Below are 19493 nucleotides of genomic sequence, written 5' to 3' on the forward strand. Positions count from 1 at the left end.
GCACTATTTGGAATCCATCAAATTGAATGCAGTAGCATTAATTTGTATAGGTCCTGAAGAAAGCCGTGGGCTATAATCCCGTGAAGGCTGAAACATGTTGACCCTCATTCAACAGTGACTAGTTGGCACTGCTTGGTATATATTTTTTGTTCACACACTTTTTTAATCGAGATGTGTAGAAATGAGTGAATTATATCGTACTCTTCACACAATCTCCTTTTAAATTTCACATTTTTCTTTGCACTGCACTTCTTCTGTCTGGTGGTCACAGTCTGTCACGTGACTTTTGGACTTCTCTTTATCAACCCAAATGAGCAATAGAGCCTTACACTAACGAGGAAGTCTCTATGATCAAGAGGCATACCTCGGCTCTAGGTGGAGACCACATGATATAAACTGATCGTGAGAGGTGACTTTGCTCTCAATTTTGGTCTCTTTGGTTGAGTCGGTTTGATGGTTTTCCGTGCTCTGCTCTGACTATGTATGGGTTTGATATTTCATACACTACTTTTTCTTTTCTCTAATCTTGTGCTGTCGACCAATAGACCCCCTATTCTGTTGTGTTTATATAGTCTTGTTATGGGGATTAGAATTTGGGTAGGTCTTTAAATATTTTTCCCTTAGACCCTTTATCCAGGTGGCAGTTTTGCTGTGCAGATCCTGTCACCCACAGTGTTGCAGTGCTCTCCTGCCTCCCTTCCCCTCCTTGCAATGTGTTCCCTGGTCTGTGTGTAGTCACTCCATCACCAGGTTATGTAGCCTGACACCTTCTCCAAGTGTACAATGCCTGCAGCATCATGTGTGGGGGTGGTGTGTAACAGGTTTTGTGACCTTGCCTGTGCCCTGTCCAGTTCTGGACTTGTGGGTTCCATGTCAGTTGGCACTAATGCTGAGTCCAGACATGGGAGTTAATCTCTCGAGTGCCAGGCCTTCCAGCAGGCATGTCCCATGTGGTGGCCTGTGACATGATGTGCATGAGTGTGCGTTAGGCATAGTGCAGGGATGTTAGCGTGTGTTGCAGTCATTTGCATTCAGGAGCATGGAGTTGTGTGGCCACTACTGTCCCCAGGGGCATCTTTTCCTAGGTATCATGTGTGTAATCCGAGAATGTCGACAATCTCTGTGTCTACAGCATAGGTTGTGCTCTGTGCCATTGTCCCCTGGCAACATGTATATTGACGTGAGATGTATTACAAGTGTCCACTGTACAGCCTGACCTCATTTCCCATTTACATACTCACGGTGGCCATTGCCTTTGTGTCTTGTTGCAATCATCTGATGCTGCCCATTTTTACATGATAATTTGCACTGCCGCACCTTGGGTTGTTTGTGTGCAATATAGAAATTTTGCATCCCATGTGTATTTCACCCAGACTAAGAGATGTAGGTGCTTCCTGTGTCTCCATAGATTTGTCTCATGTAGGGGGTGGGTGGTGCGGCATGTCCGACATGTCAAGACCTGATTTCTCCTTGCTAGGACTGGCCAGTGTGTGATGTTTTCCTGGACATACACTCAAGGTGCAGTGTGGCTGTCAGGGTGGGCATGTTATCAGTGAGGAACAACCTTTACAACGCAACTTTTACAACGCACTACACTTACAACGCATTTTTTACAACGCATAATCCATTACAACGCATGACATTACAACGCATGACACTACAACGCATTTTTAAAAAGTACCTTTACAACGCATTCCATTACAACGCATACTACCATTACAACGCATACCATTACAACGCATAATATTACACTACACTATCCAACACTTACCCTACTGTTGCACCCCCTGGAGTTAGAATAGTAATTTTTACCCCTATACTATCCAACACTTACCCTACTGTTGCACCCCCTGGAGTTAGAATAGTAATTTTTACCCCTATACTATCCAACACTTACCCTACTGTTGCACCCCCTGGAGTTAGAATAGTAATTTTTACCCCTATACTATCCAACACTTACCCTACTGTTGCACCCCTTGGAGTTAGAATAGTAATTTTTACCCCTATACTATCCAACACTTACCCTACTGTTGCACCCCCTGGAGTTAGAATAGTAATTTTAACCCCTATACTATCCAACACTTTCCCTACTGTTGCACCCCCTGGAATTAGAATAGTAATTTTAACCCCTATACTATCCAACACTTTCCCTACTGTTGCACCCCCTGGAGTTAGAATAGTAATTTTTACCCCTATACTATCCAACACTTACCCTACTGTTGCACCCCCTGGAGTTAGAAAAGTACTTTTTACCCCTATACTATCTAATACTTACCTTAAATGCAATTTAATGTTATGCGTTGTAATGGTATGCGTTGTAAAGGTAGTATGCGTTGTAATGGAAATGCGTTGTAAAGGTAGTTTTTAAAAATGCGTTGTAGTGTCATGCGTTGTAATGGAATGCGTTGTAATGGATTGTGCGTTGTAAAAAATGCGTTGTAAGTGCATGCGTTGTAAAAGTATGCGTTGTAACGTCATACATCCGTTATCAGTATTACCTATGCTGCATGTGCCTCTACTTCCTGCCTATGGTCCCTGCTCATCCCTATTTGCTGCCACGCTGTGTGGTGCAGATGCAGTGCTGTCTTGTCCCCAGGGCCTTGCTCCTCAGTCAAAATTTCTATATCATCTCATTTGCTATAGTGTCATGCTCGCCATAGTTTTTCCATGGCATGGTGGGTCAAATAACTGTGTCTTGCATGCCCTACATATGTACCTTGTTTTGTAGATGTAACTCTTCCTTTGTTTCAGGCTATGCACTGTAACCTACGTGGATTTGACTCATGTGACATATGTATACAGGTGTATGATAACTTTCTGTCTCTTCACCCTGCCCACAGCATCGTTGGGGGACACGGAGGGAGACATGGACACAGACGGCGCGGAGGGACCGAGCACCAGTGCCAGCGGTGACATCGGGGCTGGCACTTCGAGTGGGACTGAGGCGGTGGAGAGTGAACCCGGGGACCTGTCGACTGGCACAACAGAGTATGAAGCTGACGGGTCCGAGGATGATCACTCCGAGTGGGCGGTGGCTGCCCCACCATCTGACAGCAGCCCTTCATCTGGCACCGCCCCCTCCATTGGCATCAGCCGCCTCCCACGTGCTCGTGTCCCTTCCCAACGTGCCCGGTCACCACATGTCTCCTTCCTGCCAGGCACCGCACCCCCTGCCCCTGTCTCCACTGCTGCCGCCAATGCTGAGTCTGTGGACATCCAGCGGCAGTTGCAGATTGGTCAGACTGAGATCCTTAATGTCCTCCATGGCCACAGCCAGGTCCTCAACAACATGGAGGCATACTTGGAGGGCATTCATTCATCGCAGGCTGACCAACGCAACTTGCTGAGGTCCATAGACTCCACACTGACTGCAGCAGTGGGTCTCCTGCAGCGCTACGTCCCACCCCCTACCCCTGCCCCTTCCACACTTCCCACTCCCATGCCTGTCCCACATACACCCAGACGTAAGCATGCACCCACCACAACAGACACAGGCACCACACCAGCTGGGAAGGTCCGCCGCACACCTCCTGACACGCACACACAGGGTGAAGTAGGCACACCCACTGGGTCGGGGGGCAAACGTGTGACACGCAGCCAGAGTGGGAGTCCGCATTCCACCCAATCCACTCCCTCCAAATCCCCTCCCCTCAGCTCTCCTGGCCACATCTCCCCCAAAGAGTCATTCATGGCCGCTCTGTCCCTGAGCCCCACAGTGACACCACCCCGCAAGCGGTCAAGGAAGTCCACGGTCAGGGTGCTTGAGTCCCCCCCCCTCTCCACACCCTCCCCCAGTGGCGCTGCGACCCATCCCTCTGACCCACCTTGGGGCCTGTGGTTCCTTCGGGTGCAGGGGAGTCCCTGGAGGACCTTGCTAAGGTGTGCAGCGCGCTCCTAGAATCCACCTTTGGCCCTGCCCCACCCCCTGTGGTGGAGTCCTCCATCCCTGTACCCACGACGCCTACCCTTCACCCTCCTGTCCCTGCGGTGCCTGTTTCTTCCCCCCCACATGATGCCCTCACCCCTGTGGAAGACAATGGATTGTAACTGTGCAGGCAAGCTAGGGGACACGCATCCCACTGTGTTCCCCATCCAGCTGTGACTTCTGGACTGCCCTATGGGCTTTGTAAATATTGAACTTTCTACGTACATACAATTTTTGGTCATGCTGATTAAAGCCATTTTTGTTTCCTTTGAACACTACTGCTTTTCTGATATTGCTGTTGGTGGGGCTGCTACATGATTTTGGGTGGTGATCATGTGTTGGTTGTGTGGGATATGTAGTGGTGTGCTGGTCATAGGGGGGACCCTGGGATCTGTGTGCCTCACACGGTGTTGGCTACCTCTCTCCATTCATGTTAGCAGTTGCTGCATGTTGCAATTGTCCCAAGGTGTATTCCTTCCTCTGTGTACTCTGACTTCTTCCCTGCAGGGTGTCCCCTGACTTTAGCACAGAGCTGTGTGTCCATTAGCTGGGTGTGTGACGTAGTCCTTCACCTTTGCACATGCATGCTGAGCGATGTCTCCACCTGCATCATTCGTGGCATCCTTGGTAGTCATTGTACTTGTGTATGTGGCCTATTGACATGACTTCATGTGTACATGTTTTCTTTTCTGCGCTATGCATGCGTATACTCCCTGCCTCGCACGCATGTGGTACATGTACTGCAGGGTCTTTGTGCACCTGACTGACATTTGTGGGCATGGTATCTGTGACTACTCCACCCTTTGCGTTCCATGGGCACTGCTGGGAGTGATGGGCACCCACCCCTCCTGTCTCAGGGCTCTGCTGGGAGGACTCTGCACCCACCCCTCCTGTGTCTGGGCACTGCTGGGAGGACTCTGCACCCACCCCTCCTGTGTCTGGGCACTGCTGGGAGGACTCTGCACCCACCCCTCCTGTCTCAGAGCTCTGCTGGGAGGACTCTGCACCCACCTCTCCAATTTCACAATATGTACGCTCATGACATGCACGGATGTGGGTACGCTCCATACGTACGCGGGTGGGGGTAGGGGTCGTACTTACACTGTTGGGGTGGGGGGTACGCTCCTTGCATACGTGGGTGGGGGTACGGGTCGTACTTACACTGTTGGGGTGGGGGTACGCTCCATACGTACGCGGGTGGGGTACGGGTCGTACTTACACTGTTGGGGTGGGGGGTATGCTCCATGCATACGCGGGTGGGGTACGGGTCGTACTTACACTGTTGGGGTGGGGGTACGCTCCATACGTACGCGGGTGGGGTACGGGCCGTACTTACACTGTTGGGGTGGGGGGTACGCTCCATGCATACGCGGGTGAGGGTACGGGTCGTACTTACACTGTTGGGGTGGGGGGTACGCTCCTTGCATACGCGGTTGGGGGTAGGGTCCGTACATGTCCGTCCCCACGCTATGTGATGCTTGTGCGGCCCGTCCCCAGGCCTTTGCCACGTGGGTACGGGCCGTCCCGCCATTGTTGGGGTGACGTAGGTGTGGGCGTGGTACGACTCGTACCCACACTCTTCAGGCGTGGGTACGGAACGTACCTGTATTGTTGTGTTACCGGTTCGCGTCGTCAAGGACTTCCGTTGTGGCGGTCGCTGGCTTAGCTGGACACGCCCCCACCCCCGCGTAGTGACCAGGGCCTGTGGGTCAGGTATGTCCAGGGCATGTGTGCTGTGTGACTTGGGTGGGGGTTTAGTGGCCTGCCCATGCTCCTGCCCCCCCCCCTTTTCCCCCCTCCCTTAGTTGTTCTGACCTTCTGCGGCGTCTGCGTCCGAACCTGTAGAGGAGGTCGAGTGCTATGAGGGCCGGGATGACACGTAGGTTCGGGTCCATGTCTGTCCGTCGCATACGGGTCCTCCTTGTTCGCGTCATCCTGTCTGTCCGTCGCGTACTGGTCCTCCTTGTTTGTGTCGTCCTGTCTGTCCGTCGCGTACTGGTCCTCCTTGTTCGCGTCGTCCAGATTTCCCGGCTGTTTTTGGCAGCCGGAAAATATTCACCGTGCGGGATGACGTCGGTGCGAATCGTAATTCCTGGTTCGTGAATGGCAGGCTGCGAGCGTCCCGACGTCAGGTCGGCGCTTTCCCGGATCGCATTCGTAGGTTTTTTTTGTTCGGTCGGGGTTTTTTACGATTCGTACGGAAATGATGTTCCCGTGCGAATCGTAATTCCAGGTTTGTATATTTGTACGACCGGGTACGCGTCAGACGGAGAATCTGCTCCGTCCGACGGTTCGTACCCAGTTTTTACAGGATCGTGATCGGCACCCAAGTGTATCACTCAGACACACATACAGAGCCACACATACTGAGACAGCCATACACACAGAGAGCTATCAACACACATATACAGAGATACAGACATACACATACAGAGCCACCGACTTACACACATACAGAGTCACCTACAACACATACTGAGCCAGCCACATAAAGATACAGAGCCACCTATACACACATATATACAACATGCTTATTAAATTGCTACCCATAAGGCTTTGTGATCACTATAATATGACTCTAATATGCCATAGTTCGTTAAGTGTACATTAGTATAGATATGATCTAATGTTGACTTGTAGTCTGTTGTATATTGTGTTATTTTTTGTTGACATTGAAATTCGTTTAGCATATATTGTAATAGTAGTGCTGTGTTTTGTGTTTCTTGTGTTAAATCTATGTTGAAGTCACCCATTATTATGTAGTTATAATCAGGGTAAAAGTTTAATATGCTACTTAAAATTTGGAAAAGTGTTTGTATATGTACATGTGGAGGCTTGTATAGCATTACAAATAAGTAGTTGCAATTCTTAAGATGTAGAGTAAAATGTAGAATATCAATTTCGTGTTGTGTTTCATATATTGGCAGTAAGTCAATATTTTACGTTAGTAAATTGCTATTCCATGCTTAGTTATGTGATGGTGGAATTTATCAAATATTAAAAGATGGTACTGTTCTATCAAGAAAGTATTGCTATCTGATGTTCTAGTAGTGTTTATTTCAGTTAAGCATAGAATATCAGCATTCATTATATTTGTGTCTGATTTCAGTGCTGTGTAATTTTTTTGCAGTGATCGTATATTATGTACAATTATATTACACAGTTCGTTATAGGTACACAATTGAGGGACTGATATTTGCAATTGCATATCTGTCCTTAATCTGGCCATTTCTTTATGTACTTTTGAATGTACAACTATTTTGTCTTGCTGAAAGTTTTTAATATAGATGTTAGCTAATGATTTGGCTCTGCTTAAAGCTACATAATGCATATGATGTACTTTGCTATTGTTAAAATGTATGTAAAGTGGTTCAATTGTTTTTCCTTGTGTTCTGTGTATAGTACGTGCAGATGATTGGCGTAGGGGGAATTGTTTGCGTACAATTGTTATAAATTTTTGTGTAAATTGAAAGTGCCGTGTTATAGCATGTATTGGTGTCCAATGAGGCAAAATGTTAGTTGTATACATGTATTTATTTTCTAGCCTCGTACTTTTACCAACATTTTCTTTATCAAAATTAATCCATATTACAGTAGGGGTGTTATTTATTGTTTCTACAAATTCAACTATACCTGTAGCACCATTTGTTAAACCGTCATTAACATTAATATTGGAAGTTATATCATATCTTAATTTTAAGGCAATATGTACTATAAATGGCAGGCCCATTGTTTTAGTCGCGTTTGTAGGTAACTGAGCTAGTATTTTCTTTTTAACTATTTCAGTCAAGTCAGCTGCTACTGTATCTATGGCTGTTGCTGTGTAGACAGGCTAGTTCATTATGTGATGTAATAAAACTTCACTATTAATGTTATCAACTTCTTTGTTTGTTGGCGTAATATAAGGTATAGTTTTGCTAATGCTTATTGGTGGTTCTAATTCTCGTGTTTGTATCTGAATTATATCTGCATCATTTTGGTTCCCTTCTCTAAATCTGTTTAGCAGTTCAGCAAACGGCAAGTCATTTAGCTGTCTCATAATTTTTGTTAACTCAAATAACTTAAAATTTTCTTGCCATAGATGAGTACTTACTGGTCTGTATGAATGCCAAGGGTTTTCAAATATGTACGTGTCAAAAACTGGCTTTAATTGATAAAAATCTCCAATTGCTAATATAGATATTCCACCAAATGGGAGATTGGACATTTTTATTTCTTGGAATCTATTATGTATGAAATTCAATAAATTACCATTGATATCTCATCAATTATTAGCAATTTAAGATGCATTAACTCGTTTTGTAGTGTACTCCTCTTCTCATGAGTTAGTGGTTTATGAGTTAGTGTTTGTGAAACTGGCATTTTAAACGTACTATGTAGCGTTTTACCATGAATGTTATGTGCTGCTTTGCCTGTAGGAGCTGTAAGCAGTACATATATGTTGTCAAGATTTTCTCCTGCTCTAGTATTGTAGTATCGTAGTAATGTTTGGTAAAGCGCTGTAATAAGGAAGCTTTTACCTACTCCTGCACCACCTGTACAAAATGTGTAGCAGGGTTCTTCTTTTGTTTTTATCCAATTTAAGTGATGATATATAAAGTTAAGTTGTTGATTTGTAAGATTTTGCATTATGTTGTCATACTGTTCATTTGGTATTAAATTATTGGTTAGTGCTTCTTCAATACTTGTACTTCTAATTCCTAAATCGAATGATAAGTCATATAGTAATTGTTCATTAACTGGAATTTGAGGATATATGTTGTCATGTGTATCTATATCTGTTTGGGGTAGAATCAATGGTTCTAATGTAATGTTTTCTGTCTCATTGTTTTTTGGTGTTTTATTATATCTATTATGATGAAAGGCAACAGTGCTTTTAATTTCTAGATACCGTTCATAATATGTTTCTTTGTGGCCAGTTATTAGATGTTCTACTCTCCATGGATAATAAAGCATTATCATTTCTCTATAGTAATTTTCTGAGTCATTCTTTTTGTTAAATCTACAATAGCGAATTATTTTAGGGTTTTTGCGTTTTATATAGTCAGTTTCTATTATTTCTTTTTGTATATTAATTTCAAGTTCTTCCTCATCTGAGCTATAAAAGTTATTTTCTGCGAGACAATTGTCATGGTCTGTTTCTTTTTTTCCCTTTCTTTTTTTTTTTTCATCATACCTAGATGCATAGTCAGCTAATGTACAGGTTTCTAATTCTTCAGGCCGTTTGCTGTACTTTACTATAAGGTTTTCAAATTGTATTTTATGAGAAGTATCTGGCAATAAATTAATAGTCTCTATGTCTTTTAATAAGTGTGTACGCTTTTCTGGTGGGCTTGTATTAATGAATACAAAAGAGCTAGAACTTTTCCGTAATGAAATTTGAAGTATAAGATAGACTGCTTCTTGTGCACTTATTTCTGTACAGTTTAAGAATTTGTTACCTATATGCTTAAGTTGATCTTTTATACTAGGATTGTGATATACTTCTTTTGCAGCTTGTGCAATTATTCTGCTCATCCCACGTTGAGATTTACTAATATATGAAACTATATATACAGCACACACATATGCATCTAATATGTATTGTATATCTATATTTGCTTGCCATGCTTGTAAAATTGTAGTATTGTAGTTATTTATAAAGCATTCAGCTGGTGTTCTTTTGAGAAAAATGTTTTTTTCCCTATCATTGACTGTATACATAAAAGATACTGTTTTAAATCTAGTTGCATTGTATTTAAGAACTCATCAAAAGTATAACTTTGGCAGTCTTATGTGTTGATAGTTAGATGTATTAGTTCGATTTGTTGAAGGAGTTCTTGATTAGTTTTGTCTAGTTCTAATTGTTCTAATATATAGGTTTCTGGCATGGGATATTTTGGGTACTGATATTTGCATGTTCTTTTATGCTTGATCCGGCAATTTTTGGTATGCCCATGCCTTTGGAGGGGTACGAAAGGCTCTATATTTGGATCTTGTGTCTTTGCACATGTTATATACTTATTTATAAAAGTAATAACTTAATTGAGCTCAGAATTTTCATATTGTGGGGCATTCTCTATCCATATTATAGCATGTATATGTGGTGATCCCCGTTGTTGGAATTCTACTCTATAAAAGTAATCTAAAATTTTGCCAATTGGGTTACTTTCATGTAATAAAATACAATTAAATAGCTTTCTAACTTGGAAATCAAAATGCCTTGCACATGTAATTGGATTTTGTATTAATGCGCATTTTGTTTCCCATGACATATTGGCAAATTCTTCTTTTGTACATTCTTTTTTTTTTCAGTACGTAATAATATATTGATTAAATGATACCATTTTGTTTCTGCAGCTGATAAAGTTAAAAAAAAAGTTGGTATTCCCAATTGTCTTATCATAGCAAATAGGTCTTTTTTGCATTGCTCCCAATATGGTGGTGAACTACGTATAGTTTTTAGTATTTTGTACCCCTCGTTATATTGGAGAATACTGTTTAATTTTTCTTTTATGTCTTTTACAGTTATAATCTTCCCATTATTAAAGTATTTTCTAAGTGAGATGTATATTTTGCTATGTATTTGTTTTATACGTAATTTAGTCAATTTAAAGAAAACATTTGTCATAGACTTTGCTACTCTTTGATTATTACTTCTTAATTCCCATTGACATATTGTGCTATAATGTATTGGTACATGCCTTTCTTTATTAGTTGGTCTTCGCTTTCCACAAAATATTGTAGGGAAAGCTAAATATTCAGAATCTATATCTTCATATAGACCTCTTGGTGTAGTTATTGTTTCATTAGTTAGCATAGTATCTAAATTCCCTGCGGCAATGTTGTCTTCAGAATCTGATGTATTATTTGTATCTGAAGTGTCATTACAAGGTGGTATAGTTGGCGTTGTATATTCCCAATCTGGATTAATGGTAACTCCATATTCCTTGAACATAGTGCTAGTAGTTGCTAGATATAGAGCAGCATGTTTTACTTTATTTGGGCGAACATTTTCAAAATGGGTATAAGATTTATAACTTAATTTTCTTTTTAATTTAATGGGAATGGTCATGTTATCATTGATTTGCCTTGGTAAAACAGTAACAGTTGTCATAACATCTGCAGGTACATTAACTACTGCAGCAGCGCATGCTCTTAATGGACAAGAGTGGTTCTATGATGCTCCACAGTCTTTCGTGTTACAGTGCATAGAACTTACCCTTACACGGAACTATTTTTGTTATAAAGACAATATGTACCTACAAACTACAGGTACTTCAATGGGCGTGACAATGGCGCCCAGCTTGGCCTGTATTTAAGTGGGACAGTTTGAAGAACACGTCATATATCATCAGTCCAATCCCTTCCAGAGCAAGATCCGTCTCTGGAAGAGGTATATAGACGACGTGTTCTGCATCTGGTCGGGACAAGAAGATGGGTTACTGGAGTTTCTTAACTGGCTCAACCATCAAGGTGCTAGCCTTAGGTTCACATGGAATTACAACAGCCAGACGGCGGTATACCTTGATTTGGATATTTATGCAGAAGGGGACACACTATGCTCCCGAGTACATCAAATACCCACGGATAAGAACTCACTTTTGTCCTACAACTCTTACCATCCCAGAGCCCTCAAAGATAATCTACCGGTGGGGCAGTTCCTTCGGTATCGAAGGAACTGTTCCTCCACCGCAGCATTCCTTGATCAGTCAGAAGGATTATGTGCGAAACTTAAGATGAGGCAGTATCCTCGTAAAATCATCAGACAAGCAAGAAAAAGAGCGATTAACACACCACAGAGTGTATTGCTCCAGAAAACTGAAAAAACAAAAGACGAGTGTCAGCCCGTGGTCATGACGTTTGATCCACTAGCAGCACGGATCCGTCAGTCTATATGCAAGCATTGGGCATTATTGTCAACCAAAGATTTCACCATGCCTCCCCCTAGGTTTGCTTTTAAAAGATCTAGCAACTTAAGAGATAAACTTGTACATACACGGGTGGAAATGTTACAGAAATCGACAGAGTCAACATTACCTTCAGGGCACTATCCGTGTGGAGCATGCTCTGTATGTGGACTTACCAAGAAGACACTGAGTATTGTTTTGAGTTCAGGAAAGATCTGGTACTTGAGACGTTTCAGTAATTGTAACACCGCGAATGTGGTATATAGATTGACTTGCCAATGTGGCCTTCAATATATAGGTCTCACGACGAGGAAGGTGAAAGTTAGAATGCAGGAACACCTGAGTACGATCAGAGCAGGCAAGTTAACCACTAAACTGGTGCAACATTGCCATGAAACTAAACATACTTTTACGTGGGTGGTACTTGAGAAAATAATAGGTAACCCCCAAAATGTCGAGGATCTGTTGGCCTCGAAAGAAGCACGATGGATTTTTCAGGAGAAGTGCGACCAAATTGGGTTAAATGACCAAATCGAATGGAGCAAGGCAAAATATTGAGCTGACAAGTATCTCCCCTTTTTGTTAGGGTGCTGTGGGTGTAAACAAGAGTCAGTATAAGCTATTTTTGCTTGTAAGATGTTAATAAGCTCGTTCTTGAGGAGGAGTATTAGGCGAACACAGTGCACCGTGGGCGTTTTGTTAATGCACCATATGAACAAGATCTTGACAAATAGCAGTATGACGAGTAAATGAGTAGAAACTATCCACTTGTAGAAAGAAAGTTGGATAAATCACCCCAATCTAAGATGGCTCCCATAGTTATGACGCGGGGACGTTGCCGTCTTCCCGCGAAAGATTAAAAACAGAGGCGGAGGGTGAATACGGCTAACCGGTGGAGATAAGGAGCTCCGTGGGGCCTTGGGTGGTAAGGAGGAATGACTGAAAAGGAGGGTGTTGTGTGTTAACATCTTTAACATCTTTAAATTGCTAACAAGTTCGTTTTGTTAATAGTACTATTAGTAGGTGAGCACAATCCATCCTGGGTGGTTTGTTAATGTATCAGACGATTTAGACTCTGATAAATAGCAGAGTGACGAGAAAAAAAGTGTGTTCCACTTCCCAATATCCAATTCTGTGGGATATCCGTGAGGATGCTGAGAGATGTATGAAAAATGATTTGTTCTCCTTTTTTTAAAAAAAATACACCGGGTCATTTGGCATGCCGGGTATGAGTTTTTATATATATATAAAAAAGAAGGGGAATGTAAATAAGCATGCATTTAAATGGCAGAGAGTATCTGCTCATGATTACGCAACATAATCAAGATGAAGTGGCGAGCCCCAATGTAGCTCAGTTAGAACTCGGTGCGCTAGATAGAGGATATAACGAGGGCTACAGGGACTAATGAGAAACTTCATTACCTCCAGATTTGCATTACAGCTGAATGCGGATTCACTGTGAGGACTCACATATGGAGCTCGTGTTGTGACCTGTAAAAAGGAGCTGGTACGCGGATCTGTGGCTCAATAAGGGTAATGAATAGATCTAAGCGAGAGATATAAATATATCCATTGGTGTAGAATTGGTTATCGAGTGAGAATTATGTGTGCTGTGTGTTTTTACTTTTGGCAGTCCCCGAATAAAAGGCTAAGAGGTGTCCCCGACTGGTGCCAAGCGACTGTATTTGCCCTGAAGAAATCGCTACAAACATTTTGGCGATGAAACATGTTGGCATAGTATAATGGTATGCATATTAAGCAACCTTTTTAAGTTTTGAATTGGGTGCGCATATAAGGAGGAATAAAGTTGGTCCTATAGAAAGTGCATCCTTTTCATTTTTTATTCTCACATTTCAGTCGCATCTTGGTATGTGATTATTTCACTATCTACCTTCAAATTTTGGGTTTAATTTTGTGGACACTTTATTTACCTATTTTTTTGGGGCAAGATGACAACCGATGATGATAAAAGTGGGCAGAGCTGGTGAGTACCAATCAGCAAGCTCAATTGGTGTTGCGCACGTGAGGTGTCATCTTGTCTTTTCACATTTTTTCAAAGGATTGTAAAAACACCTGGTGTAATTGACGTGGGAGTTCTTACACTGAGAGGATCATTTATGGGGATTGCTTTTTTCTAAGTTTTTATAAAGAAATTTAAAAATTGAAGGTGAATAGCTGTTGGTGACTGCCTCAAATTAAGAAAGGAGGGGAGTACAAAATACCTAAAGACTTAGGGATTTGAGCCACAGTTTATTGTGACTATACCTTCTTAGACCCAGCCCTGTGTACATGATTATTGATTGAGAGGAGGGCGACTTGGGTTTATTTCCCTCTGCAGCTCCTTATTGTTTGCACATTACCTACTGCACCTGAGAGACATTTTTGGAACCCACGTGGTAGTGTCCTAATTTGTACAAAAGGGATTCTTGGTGCTACTAATCTTTCTTCTAAATTATGCAAGTGTAAGGCTGCTGGGATATCTGGAAGAACAAGGTGGTATTTTTTGTTTAGTAATATAGCTATAACATGTTTTACATATCTCATCTGTTTGTAGTTTACTAATGTTACATGTTATGAATTTTTTGTTCTTTCTAATATTGTTTGTTTTTAGCAAATTTTGCTTATGCCACAATTGATTGCAAATTGTGCAAGCATACTCTGGACCATAGGTTATTTGGGCCTGAAAGTTAGTAATTATGCTATTTGTTGTTTGTAACCTTTTATTAATATCTGTGCTATGTGTATTATCTTGTTCTTGCGTACGCTTTATTTTTCTTTTATTTAGCTGACCGCAATCCTCTGCTGATGCTAATACTGTATTTAGACACTTATTTACCCATGTCTTCTTCCATTAATTTTTAGCTATACATATATTACAAATATTTTTTTTCAGAAAGACACATATGTCATCAGTGATGTAATATCTGACGTCATCAGCAGAGGATTGCGGTCGCGTGAGTTATAGTTGCCTGCACTAGCTATAACGGGGGAATTTCAATGGTTTTTCACGAGTGAAATGCCCAGCTAACTATAACATGTGTGAAACCTATGGTTTTTTAAATGAATTTGCAAGGTTTTTTAAATGCTAATTCCTAACTATAACGTGTGTGAAACCCATGGTTTTTTCAGTGAATTTGTACGGTTTTTTAAATGCTAAGTTATGTATTTATTTATTTATTTAAATTTTTTTAAGGTTTTTCACCATGCGCGCACCGCGCGCACACGTTACGTAGTTCGCGGAATTTTTCCGTTTCTACCGTGCGCGCACGCTACGCGCACTCCGCGATTTTTCGTAAAAAATGTAAAATACATTTTTGCCCTTGGTGGTCCTTCTGGGACCCCCTGACCAAGGCTAGGGGGTCAGGAACTGTCCACCTTGCCCCCTTTTCACGTTCTCCACCTTTGTTTTTCACCCCCTCAGACTGCGAGAGACAAAATGGCGGCCGACACTTCCTGGTTTCGACCGATTCGAATGTTTACTAAGATCTAACAACCAATCAGAATCGTGCTTGCACACGGCAGCGTGCGCGTACGGTAAGTTTTACCGTACGCGCACGGTGCGCGTCTATAGATATATTGATTTAAATGCTATTTTCTCAGGAAATACTGAACAGATTTACACCAGACCTGCAAAAGGCACATCCCTGACCTGAGGACTACCTCTCTGCCAAATTTCAAGTAATTCTGTTCAGCCGTTCGGGCTGTAGCTTGGACTAAAGGTCCTATGGAAAAATGCATGGGGAAAACGCGTTTTGGGACCCCCCCTTTTTCTCAGCCCCCGCTTGACGAATCCCCCCAAGACTTTCAGGAAAGGAGCGGAGCGCCCCACCTATTTTGAAAACTTCACGAGGATTCGTCAATCGGCGCCAAAGTTATTCAAAATAGAATGTTGCGGATTTCCTATGGAAACACGATCCTAACTATAACTATCTACTGGCGACCGGCAGTAGATAATATAGATCTAGAGTTTTTTTTAACAGGTATATATAAATATGTTATATTAAGATATTTATTAAATATTTATTAAGAATTGTTTATATTATACCACTAGGTGTTTTTGTAGCTATAGTTTATGATATATATAGCTATATGGTTATTGATATCTATCTATCTATTTATATATATATAAATATATATATATCACGAACAACACTCCTTCCACTTCTACCAAGGCCTCGGCAGAGAAGAAAGAGATACGAACCACTTCTTTTCTCAGGCAAGATGTTTATTTGAAACCTAGCAGCAGTCAACAGATGACGCGTTTCGGGCTAAGGCGCCCTTGTTCACATAAAGGCTGCAAATGGATTTCGCCATTTTTAAATGATATGCCCTTCCCACCAAAGTCACATGTTCCAAAAGTTAATGAAGAACATAGTAAACAGACTACATACATATATATATATGTATATATTTATATATATATATATATATATATATATATATATATATATATATATAGAGAGAGAGAGAGAGAGAGAGAGAGAGAGAGAGAGAGAGAGAGAGAGAGGAAGTGAGTTATAATCTGTTTTTTATATGTATACTATACAGATGTTTTGCAAACACTCTTGTTACAAGTACTTAGTTAAACATAATAGTTATGTACTTTTACCTCGATGTTGTTTTGTCAAGGAGTTAGCAGCGTGCGAGATTGTTTGAAAGAATTGGCAACCTATGAAAAAGGAAAACAAACATTAATAATGAGGTAACATAATGGTATAAACTAAACTTTAGTATTATACGAAAAAAAAACATTAGTAAATTAAAGTGTTTAATAGAGAAGTTGTATTGTTGAGCAAGTGGTAATAATGTAGTTGAGTATTACTATAGAATGTAGATAAGCATGTATTAAAGATTGTGTAGTAGAGAGTAGTAAATAGTGTTGTGTACAGTAATGTGTAAAGAGAGTTTGTGTGAAGACATAGTGTAGTGTGTGTGTGTAGATAGTATGTGTGTAGACGTTGTGTCTAAGCAGACTATGTGTGGTAAACAGTATGTTAAAGTGTGTGTAATAAAATATGTTTAGCAATGCGTAAGAAGTAATTTTTTGTTAAGACTAGTATAGTATTACTAGTAGAGTTATACAGTATGTTAGTATTTTTATAATAGAGAAATAGTAAGTTATACAAGTGATCTGAAATGTTGGCAATGCTCCAGGTAAATAATACTGTAGGAGTTCCATATCTGCTGTTACTTGCATGCTTATTTTCCCATCCCCATGAAAGTATACATTTTTTATTGTGCATGCATGTTTACTTTTTCAGTAGGAGCTTTTGGCAAAAAGTTTTGTGAAATAGTAGAAGGTGAATAATAAAGTGAATGCGAGTGAAGAAGATAGAGTGTATATAGATATGTGATACAGAAAATGTGTAAGTGTATGTTAGAGTGCGTGTGTACTAGAATGTGTTTGTGTGTGTTAAAGAGAGTATGTTAAGAGTGTGTGTTAGATAAAGTGTGTGCTAAATAGTGTGTGTTAGTGATAATGTTAGAGACAGTAGTAGTGTGTGTGTGCTGGAGATTGAGTAGTAATGCGTGTAATAGATAGTGTGTGCGTTTTAGAGAGCATGTATTAGAGAGTGGGTCTTAGAGAGTATTTTTTAGAGAGCGTGTCTTAGAGAGCATGTTGTAGAGAGTGTTTTGTAGAGAGCGTGTTGTAGAGATTATCATAGAGAGCATGTATTAAAGTGTTTCTGTATGTGGAGTGTGTAAAGTGTATGTGTGTCATGTGTGAGCGTAATACAGAGAGCGTAATACAGAGAGCGTAATACAGAGAGTAATAGATGTAGAGTAAAAGATGTTGAGTAATACAGAGAGCGTATTACAAAGAGCATATTATAGAGAGTGTTTACAAATAGTAATATAGTTAGAGTAATATAGAGAGGGTAATACAGAGAGGGTAATAGAGAGAGGGTAATCAACAACATGTGTGATACAGTGTTTTTTAGAGAGCGTTCCTTAGAGAGCGTTATTTAGAAAGCATGTTTTAGAAAGTAGTTGTAGAGTGTGTTTAGAGTATGTATGTGTGTGTACAGAGTGTGTATAGTTTGTGTGTATAAACAGTCTATTTTTAAAGAGTGTGTTTGTAAAGTGCATGTGTACAGGATGTGTGTGTAGAATACGTGTGTGTACAGGCTGTGTGTGTAGAGTATATGTGTGTATAAGGTGTGTGTGTACAGAGCGTGTGTGTATGGACGTGTGTGTATAGAACATGTGTGTAGAGGGCATGTGTGGAGAGAGAGCTTTTAGAGAGCATGTGTACAGAGACTATGTGTGTAGAGAGCGCGTGTAGAGAGCATGTGTAGAGAGAACATGTGTTGAGCTTTTGCATGTGTAAAGAGTGTATCTATAGAGTGCATGTGTTGTAAGAGTGAATGGTAAAAGTGGATGACTGTAAAAACTGGATGTAAAGTGTGTATGTAAAGAATCTGTAGTTAAAGTATGTATTAGGGAGTATTATTAGAGTTATAAGGATGTATTATTAATGAGGTAATCCTTGGTAGAGAAAGTAAAAAGTAGTGAAGAAATTGACAATGCAAAGTAAAAAGTAGTGAAGAAGTTGACAATGCCTCACGTAAGTGACCCAATAGGAGTTTGCAGATTGGTTCTCACCTGCACTCACTTTATCATCATTAGCTATTGTCAACTTATAGTGCACCACGCTCTCTGCACCATGCTCTCTGTACCACGCTCTTAGTATCACGATCTTTGTGCCATGCTCTTTGCACTACGGTCTCTGCATCATGCTTTCTGCATCATGCTCTCTGCACCATGCTCTCTGCACCATGCTCTTTGCACCATGCTCTCTGCACCATGCTTTCTGCAGTACGCTATCTGCACTACGCTCTGTGCACCATGCTCACAAGTGTGGTACAGAGAGTGTGGTACAGAGAGTGTGGTACAGAGAGTGTGGTACAGAGAGCGTAATACAGAGAGCGTAATACAGAGAGCGTAATACAGAGAGCGTAATACAGAGAGTGTAATACAGAGAACTTCATACAGAGAACGTAATAGAGAGTGTAATACAGACAGCGTAATACAGAGAACGTAATACATAGAGAGTAATAGAGATAGAGTAATATAGAGAGCATAATACAGAGAGCTTATTAGAGTAATACAGAGAGAGTAATACAGAGAGGGTAATACAGAGAGGGTAATACAGAGAACATGTGTAATACAGTGTGTTTTACAGTGTTTCTTAGAGAGCATCATTTAGAAAGCATGTCTTACAGAGTATTTGTAGAGTGTGTGTATATTTAAAGAGTGCATGTTTAAAGAGTGTTTGTAAAGTACATGTTTACATGGTGTGTGTACAGGGCGTGTGTGTAGAGGGCGTGTGTGTAGAAGGCGTGTCCTTTGTAGAGAAAGTAAAAAGTACTGAAGAAATTGACAATGCAAAGTAAAAAGTAGTGAAGAAGTTGACAATGCCTCACGTAAGTGACCCAATAGGAGTTTGCAGATTGGTTCCCACCTGCACTCACTTTATCATCATTAGCTATTGTCAACTTATAGTGCACCACGCTCTCTGCACCATGCTCTCTGTACCACGCTCTTAGTATCACGATCTTTGTGCCATGCTCTTTGCACTATGCTTTCTGTATCATGCTTTCTGCATCATGCTCTCTGCACCATGCTCTCTGCACCATGCTCTCTGCACCATGCTTTCTGCAGTACGCTATCTGCAC

At 41.2% G+C, this 19493-nt stretch overlaps 1 long non-coding RNA gene across 1 annotated transcript in view; it reads right to left on the reverse strand.

Moving 5' to 3' along the window:
• The window catches only part of LOC146811421 (uncharacterized), a 47678-nt gene that overhangs the window by 22758 nt on the left and 5427 nt on the right, over window positions 1-19493 (reverse strand). Inside the window, exon 2 of the long non-coding RNA XR_014965825.1 lies at window positions 16424-16483. This is a non-coding gene — a long non-coding RNA (uncharacterized LOC146811421). The remainder of the gene's footprint in view (window positions 1-16423; window positions 16484-19493) is intronic.

The sequence above is a fragment of the Triturus cristatus genome, chromosome 7 (genome assembly GCF_964204655.1).
Source record: "Triturus cristatus chromosome 7, aTriCri1.1, whole genome shotgun sequence".
NCBI classification, from domain to species: domain Eukaryota; kingdom Metazoa; phylum Chordata; class Amphibia; order Caudata; family Salamandridae; genus Triturus; species Triturus cristatus.